This window comes from Rhipicephalus sanguineus, chromosome 4 (assembly GCF_013339695.2).
Source record: "Rhipicephalus sanguineus isolate Rsan-2018 chromosome 4, BIME_Rsan_1.4, whole genome shotgun sequence".
NCBI lineage: Eukaryota > Metazoa > Arthropoda > Arachnida > Ixodida > Ixodidae > Rhipicephalus > Rhipicephalus sanguineus.
Window position 1 is genome coordinate 202253618 of NC_051179.1, and position 9092 is coordinate 202262709.

The 9092-nt window shown below is 43.2% G+C and overlaps 1 long non-coding RNA gene across 1 annotated transcript; it reads left to right on the forward strand.

Moving 5' to 3' along the window:
- Positions 1-217: 217 nt before the first annotated feature.
- On the forward strand, positions 218-4815 carry LOC119391034 (uncharacterized). Its single transcript, XR_005183571.2, has 4 exons — positions 218-364; positions 2032-2195; positions 3724-3841; positions 4658-4815. It is a non-coding gene; the product is annotated as an uncharacterized LOC119391034 (long non-coding RNA).
- The last annotated feature ends 4277 nt before the right edge of the window (positions 4816-9092 follow it).

The following is a 9092-nucleotide window of genomic DNA, read 5'->3' on the forward strand; positions in this document are numbered from 1 at the left end:
AAAGGCGGTGTCGCCATCGTAAACGTAAACTACGGTATTCTCACCGTATATCATGCCGCGCGCATGCGCATTGACTTTTAGGAGAGAAGAAAGGAAAGAGTAAAGAGGAGGAGCGGCGTCATGCGCTCGCTTTTCGTTCCCCGCCGCTCATGCACGCGCGTGGACGCTGCGACGACTGCTTGGCGCGCCGGCGCACCTTGTGCTACGGTACTCGCGAGAAACCGGGCATGCGCAGAGCGGCGCAGATACGGCAAGGAACAGCCGGCTGGGCGCCCGATGCGTCACCAGTCTCGCCATTTTCGAAGGCTCTGCTATCGGCGCTGGTTTGGAATCCGTTGGGCCACGTATTGTACTCCCGCTGCAGGTACGTCGCAATCTTTTCTCAAAACTTAATCGCGCAGTGATGCATGCGAATGATGTGTGTGCTCTGGAAGTATCAGAAAGCCATTTGACTTCACTGACTGGATTTTGTGCACTTGCTCTCATGACTTTCTTGAATAGACGTCTTGCTTTGTGTTTGCACCGCATGCACTGCTGTATACTTCGCCTTGCATGGGTACGCGCCGACTTAGTGCGCGATTATTTTCCTTGTACGTGCCAGTGCAAGAAAGCATGAATATGAACCTTCGAGAGTTAAGGGGCTTATATACTCCAGCGTAACGTCGACGCGCGCGCACGCTCGGCACAGCGACGCTACGCTAACGCGCAGCACTTTATAGTCCGACGCGCGGTGCTACCGACGCGTCCGGCGTCCGTCAGCGCGCCCCGGCTGCAGCCGGCGCGAGATGCGACATGCTGCATTCCGCGCCGGCGACGTTACCCAGACTGCACTCCGTCTGCGTCTCTTCGTGAAGAAGGGACGCCGAGTGCACTCAAATGCGCATGCGTCAAGGCGACGTACTGCGTCGCGGAAGTGGGAGTATAGAGTGCTCTGTTTTCGCGTCAACGTAACGTGACGAACCTGACGTCGCCAACTCCCGCAGCCGCGGGCTGACGCAAACGCACGTCGGAGTATAACAGAGCCTTTACAGTTATAAGGTGGCCACACACAGCACGCCGTCAATATTCGCTACATTCAACAGGTATGCAGTTATTGTGAACGGCGTGTTGCGTGCCAGCAATGTAAGTTGTTTTGAAGTTCCCACATATGCGCACTTTTGGTAGGCTGCAGTTTCGTCGAGTTCGCGCTCTTTCCATCACGAAAAGCAGAATGAAACGGTGATAGTTGCGGAAGCATTTTTTTTTTCTTCGTTGAAGTGCTGTAATATTTGTTGCCTCATGCTGTATAGTTATGTTTAATAGCTTTTTCTGGATCAGCAGCCGAAGGAGGTTTGAGTTTCCACGTGTGCGCGTTTTGCTGCGCTACGGCTTCGAGTTCGGAACTGTCTTGGTTCGCGTTGACTTTCCGAGGCTGCCGTGAAAGAGAGGTCAAATGGTATCTTTCGCTTAGTACATATTCTGTTAACTGCGACATTAGCGTCGTTTTTTTACATGTATTGCGCCTTGAATGTACGCTTTTTAATGTGACAGCTCGCAGGGCGATTTTTCCGAACTGCATGCCCGTATGCCTAACTGTTGGATGCTTGTCGATTGGATGAGATGTTTGTTGAAGTCATGCAGAGCAAATAAAATGGTTGCAACTGTAAGCTGTGACTTGAATAATTCATTTATTTTGTACTTAACCTAGATTATCAAAATACATTTGTATTTCAGCACTGGATGGTTGTATAATTGCAAAATGTGACCTCCTCTGTTAGCCCACTAAGCAGAGGAATACAGGTTGCGTTTCTTCAAAGTTCCAAAATGTGACGAAAATTCTTGAAATAAAAACTAATCATACTTAAAGCCACTTAGCATCATTTTGTTGCAGCTGCATCAGCATATGATACAGGAGCTGTGTCAGTACGCCCAATTCATTAGCACTAGTGTCATTTTTTTCTGACATTTAGTTGCGCAATACATGCTGAAATGAAAACTGGAACTACGTGAACTATTAAGAATGCCATTTCATGTCAGTGCTCTTAACCCTAGATGGCGACCTGTGGAACCCAGAGGAGTACCTTCTTGTTGATCGCCACGTGTTGGGAGCGGCTAGTGAACGTCACTACAGTATTCTGCATGTTATTCACCAGTTACTTTTCCTTTCACGTCTGTTATGCTGAAAGATTGTAGTCTACTTTGGAATTCGTTCAAAGGTGTGTATTTAAATAATTCTGGAGAGCATTTTCATCTCCTTTTTGTAGAAAAAAAGCTGCTAACATAAGCATTGTTTCTTTATTGTGGTGTCAAGAGATCTGCAAAGATGGTGTCTCGTCCTTGCTGTTGTATCTGCAAGCATCCTGCAGATTTTCTCTTGAAAACACCTCCCAATAGTAGCCTGCTGTACCTATGGTGATGGAACTTTAACGCCGCTCTAAGGACACATGGTCATTGTCAGTGAAAATCACCTGTCTCTTTCTGACTTTGACGACGTTTGTCTGAACGCAAAATACGTGTTTACCGTCAGAATTGTTCAAAACCATTGTCCTGCTATTTGATTTAAACTCTCCGATTTGATTCAAACTTATTACTTATATGAGGGGATGGTTCCCGTGACTTTTGTTTTGAAATAGGTGGCAGTAAAAGCCTGGCAACCATCTGTGATCCACATTCACAATTATTGCAGTCCACCTGTGAGATGGCTGGTAATAGTGACGCTTCGACTAAACGTTTGTCTTTTCTAGCTTACAAAAACTCAATTTTTAGTAACAGAACAATCTCAGGGCGCATTAATTTGCCATTGAACGCCAACTTTCTGCCCTGAGTGCCTTTTTTAAGCTCCCAGATATAATCAGTGTTCCATAGTTAAAGCACCCAACTTCGGTACTTTCTCGTTCATCCTCGATGCTAATTCTCAGTGTGGGCTGAAACAAAAATGAGGTCTTTACAATAGTCGCATAATCCACATTCTCAGGGTTGTATTAGTGTATAAATATGTACTACGTGCCCTGAATGCTATCTCATAGGCTGTTGCAGTAAAGAGACGACTTTTTTTTTAAATATTAATGATTATGCCTTTATTGAGAGGTGTCGGAGGTTTAACGTCCAAATGTGACGTCCTACCATCCTGTAGCACTTCTTCTGAAGGTCTTTTCATCCTCAAATTCAAGTTGGCAGATGGTGCGAGTGAGCGTCTAGTCAGCGACGTGGCAAGAGTATAATGCTGCCGCGGATGACAAAGAATTTATTGGTGCAAAAGCAACCTTGGCCAAAGAGGACCATGGCTCATGATATGTTTCTGAACTCAATGTGACATATAAGACCTATTTTCCAAGTGTTCCCAAATATACCGCAGATATGCCGAGCAGCAGGCCAAGGGAAGCTTGTACCTATTGCATCACTGGCGGACGCCCAGCCGCACTGGGGATCGAACCTCGCACCATCCGCATGTGAGGCAGATGCTTAAATCACTAAGTCAGTGCTGCAGCATAAAATCAGTACTAGTACAGTGAAACTTTGCTGCGGATTAGTGGTTAACATTTATGTTAGATTGGGTGATTTCTAAGAAGGAGAAATATCTGTATAAACAACATTTATGGATAGCCTTGAGACACCGAATTTCAACATTTAGGACCTGCATAACTTTTTAATATATTTTGGAAATTACTACAAATCTGGGTACAAGCTCATTAGCAGCTTCATTACTGCAATATTTAGCATTGTTTTTTTCCTGCTTTTGCACAGGGCACTTTTGGTATTAACTCAGACCATGGAAGCAAGGCTGAGAAAAAAAGCAAGGAAAGAGAACCCAAAAATATTTAGTTTGACGAAAAAAATCATGGATTCTGAATGGAATGTTTACGTGAGTAGCACAATTCCTGACTGCATTTTCTTGAGGTTGAAGTATTGAATACAACGGACCATAGCAGTTGTCCATACTACTACTACAGCAAATGAACTTCACATGTTCAAACTTCTGGCTGAAGTCTAGCTTTATAAGTGTACAAAAATAAAGCCAACAATCTAAACACAATTTTTGGGCAGCTTGGTTCGCTCTATGCCCGAGTAGCTTCCGCTGGAGATGCCACTTGTGCATTTTCAAGGAGTTCTGTATGGATGCACAATGTTGCAAATGCAACCTTGCCTAAAACTATTTTGCTCGTCAATGTTGCTATGAAGACATGTCCAGTCAAAGCGAGGGAAATGCTGGCTTAGAGGAACATAGAAACCGTGAGGGATAAACTAAGTAAGCCTGTGCCATTTTGTTCTCGGACATTCTCCTTATGGCTTTTATACTGTCAGATTACTGATGGACGCATCGATTACTTTGTCATCTGGGTAGCTTCCCTAGCTTCATTAGTTTTTTACCTCTTACTGATAAATTTAATTTCACACAGTCTTGTTAGCGTCAGTTCACCTACTTCCATTTCATTACACGCATCAGAAGTTGACAGTAGTTGATGCGGAGTGACCTGACAGCAGCTGCGTTACCTGTTTAGGAGGTAAAATGCTTTGTGGTCCATGCAATGTAAATAGGGGGTCATCGTTTTGCAACTAGACTGCAGATAAAGCATATGTCAAATATCTATTCTGACTGTGCCCCATGCTACGTTCTCCTTGAAAAAGTGTCTAGTATAGAGCGACTACCTATGCAATGGTATTCATTGTGTGCTTACAGGAGGCATCAGAGAAATGGAATTGGAGAGTCTTTTAAGTAAAAATTTGTAGTGAATTATTTAGCGATTTGAAATTTTGTGATGATAACGTTTTATTTTTTGAATCACGAGACAACTTCAGAGGATGATGGTGAAACAAAAAAAGTGAAGCACTAGGGTGGACCTAGCAAGGAGTTCGAAGAAAACCTAATGTTCAACTGCTAAGGAACAGAACATCAGTTAACCATAAGTCGTGAAAGAATAGAACTGATAAATAAGTTCATTTGCTTGGCCATGGAGTTACCATTAACTCAAGCAATAAGAGGGAAACAATTGAGAAGCTAAGAATCGCGTGAAATACACTTCGCTGGTACTCATAGTCGCGGCTTTCCAGTATCTGTCAGGACGAAAGCTTGCCACTACTCACCCATATAGGACAGGATAATAGGTGAGGTTGAGATTAAATGAAAGATTAACATGAAAGGGCCGGAAGAGAACAGAATAAACTATGAAATAAATACTAGTAATGATGTTGTTGCTGAAACTAAATAGAATATATGAATGGGCAGTGCATCAAGTGTAAAAAAAAGAAACAGATCGTCACTTTGGATGAAGCTGTGGATTTGAAGCAATAGCAAGTGCTGTAGTGGTGACAAAAAGGACATGGGAGGCTGAAATTAATAAATCTAGGGCGCTGAGGCTGGTGCAACTACTAGGTAAGGGTTAATAGAAGGAAAGTTCGAGATGCCTTGTTCAGAGTAGACATGTTTAAGCTGATGATAGAAGTAAAGCACGGACTGAGGTACTAAGGCAACTGTCTCTTTATAACCGATTTCTTCTTTCATATAAAGGTGCCGTGAGAAGATCTATGTCTGAAATCACTCCACTATTTCAATGCTGCATTCTGCTGTGGCCGCTCATTATATGCTAACAGCCTGAGTACTCTAATTTAAACCTCCATAGCCTAAAAGTCACATCGTAGGTAGTGTTATATAGTCTCTCCACGAAGAGCAGTATATTGTATTGTCTTACGCTCTTTTCTTTTTTGCAGATTTTGAACACCTAAAAATGTACAAGATAGATCAAACTGTTACAAAGAGATTATGATAAAGTTATTTATTGTGCCTGGAATGGACATATGCCAAATGCAGAATCCAGGTGTGTGGAGAACTTTAATAAATAGCAGTATTGCCCATTTCCACTGCATTGTCTTCCTGCACAGCATAGTTACACTTCCCATATTACAGCAGTGTCCCAATCCAAGCATGCAGTTTTTAGGCTTAATCAGAGTGCCATACGTGGCTGCATAGTAGAAAAACAGCAGCGCTGCAACTGTGTTAATCAGGTCGAATGAATTTCACACCATGAAATAGCGTGGGCATTGAAGATCGATAATATCTTTTGTGTACGTTACAAATCACCTAAGTTGACAAATCTGCATGAGTTACGTTCCAGTAGTATGGGCAGACAGTTGCCTATACGCAAAAGGGATGTTAGTCTTTATTTTGCACTGAAAACCTAGAAAATCAGCAAAATGTCGTTGTGCTCATTTCACAGGGCACGTCATATATTACGGCCTAGAGGTTAGAAAGTCAGAAAATGTTGGTATGCATGTTTCACAGTGCACTCCATATTTTACAGTCTGCTACAACACGAGAAAATGTTGCTGCTGGGGTTTTACACAGCATTGTCTAACGATGAATTTACACACCACCCTGTTTTACACGCCACCGTGTAACGATGAATATACCGTGTAACCACCGTATATTTAACGGCTTAAACACTAGATAACACGAAATTGGTGCAACGTAGAATTTACGGGCTGTGGTTATTTTTACTGGAAAAGTATTGTGGAGTGAAAAAACAGTGGCCAGATTTTTCCTACACGATATCATTATATACACGGCATGCATGCCGTAAACTTGAAATACGGGTCGCAGTTTTTTTTACGGTAAAAGTCTGGCAGCATCAGCTGCCAGTGCTTTCACCGTAAAAACTACGGTGAACTTTTTACAGTCTATCTATCTATCTATCTATCTATCTATCTATCTATCTATCTATCTATCTATCTATCTATCTATCTATCTATCTATCTAGCCGCCTACGTCTGGGTGCTCTCGTGATCGCCTCTTTAACTTGGTGTAGACCAAAATTAGCATGGGAGTGTAAGAGGACTTGACGAATATGACTGTGTGGTCATGACATGAATAACGTGAAAATCCTGTCGCGTGCGTCGTCAAACCCTTTCCTCCAGACACGTGTGGCACATAGCCGTTTACCACCGGCCGCGGTGTACGGGTATGCGCCACAGGTGATTGACAGTCTATATCTACCCAGGAACGGCGACAACAGACATTGGTAATTTAAATGCGAGAGCGTTAAGAAAAACCGACATCAGCAGCGTTGACCCGACGAATGGAATCGATTCCAAGCTTTCTGCGTGGCACTAAGGTATTCTACCACAGAGCCACGCCAGGTGTATAAATTGGTTTGGAAAAACAGCCTATGCATGTGTAATGTCGGTGCAACGTTCATTGTGGTTGTGTTGCTGGCTATCTAATTTTACAAGAAAGCAGTAAACACTACATATGCACTCCTACGATACAGGCGTCATATCAGATTATTGTCCGTGGTTCCAGCGTTGGCTCCACTTTTATAGCAGTCTAATAAGCATTACATTTGTATTCCTATGATTCAGCAAGCTATATTGAAGCATTGCTCGACCCCGAAGGAATACATTAACGAAAGTTACGTATGATATTCACATCATCGCAGCGTAAAGTGCACTTAGTTCGCCAGAACGACGCAGTGTCCTCTTAATTTCCTACCAGCATGGGCGATGGCCTCATGCTGATCGAGGATTATGACAGACTGATTGACAGCCGCTTTGTAGACTAGGCTACGTGGGCCACATACGCCCAGGTAGTCTGCGAATACGATAGGCGCCATCCCCTGATGTTGGTCTATGTAGCGCTATCCAGGCCTATCAGCCTCAACGGCCTAAACCTCACCAACGCGATGGGTGACTTCAGATTCCGACATGTCGCCGTCTCTATAGACAGACAATTTGTTGACGAAATGGCCGAGGCATCCACGATTTCTAACAGCTGTACTATAACTCATACTGCACTACACATGGACCCCTCGCCACCGCGACCGCGACCGGATCCGATAACAAGTCATGGGCAGCGTCTAGTGCTCACTGATCACGGTGATGATGACCTTGTTCAAGAACTGTTAGGAACCCCTTCCACACATGCACACGGGTTCGTGAAACGTGCGTGCTTTCTCCACGATAACGGACAAGTATAAGCACTACAAATCAGCTTACCGCTTCTGGTGTTGGTAATACCCACGTTGCCATTGGCAGCGTCACCCAATCGTAAAAAACTGGTTTATAACACATATGCGGCTCTTCAGCATATATGTGTGCGTATAAAATTTATACAAATCTTTAGCATCATTTCGTAACGTTTTGCTCAGTAAAAAAATATTACGCCCCAGTGACCTTCCCGCCAGCTGCTTCGCATAACATCGACTCCCACGGTACGTGGGATCTGCCGAATTTTTCATGTCATGACTCGACGGTCATATTCCTCACATTTTCTTACCCTCCCATGCCAATTTTGGTCTACACCAAGATAAAGAGGTGATCATGAGAGCACCCAGACGTAGGCGGCTAGACAGACAGACAGACAGACAGACAGACAGACAGACAGACAGACAGACAGACAGACAGACAGACAGACAGACAGATAGATAGATAGATAGATAGATATATAGATAGATAGATAGATAGATAGATAGATAGATAGATAGATAGATAGATAGATAGATAGATAGATAGATAGATAGATAGATAGATAGATAGATAGATAGATGGATGGATGGATGGGGATGGATGGATGGATGGATGGATGGATGGATGGATGGATGGACGGACGGACGGACGGACGGACGGACGGACGGACAGATAGATAGATAGATAGATAGATAGATAGATAGATAGATAGATAGATAGATAGATAGATAGATAGATAGATAGATAGATAGATAGATAGATAGATAGATAGATAGATAGATAGATAGATAGATAGATAGATAGATAGATAGATAGATAGATAGATAGATAGATAGATAGATAGATAGATAGATAGATAGATAGATAGATAGATAGAAACGCTCAAAGTGCCAAATGTTCGCTAAGAAATGCTTCACATTTAAAACAGCAACAAGCCTGAGCAGGAGGCAGTAGGATGCAAACATCTACTTTATTGATACGGTCTCATTCTCCCATAAGGCACACAGAGGTTCCCACTACCATTGCACACAGTGTACCGCAAATGCAGTCTTATGAACACTTAACAGACCCTACAATTGGGTGGTGAAGGTGTGGCTTTGCAATCTGTATTTGAAATTGAATTGGCGACCCTTGAACAGGCCCGTTGAGCTGCAATA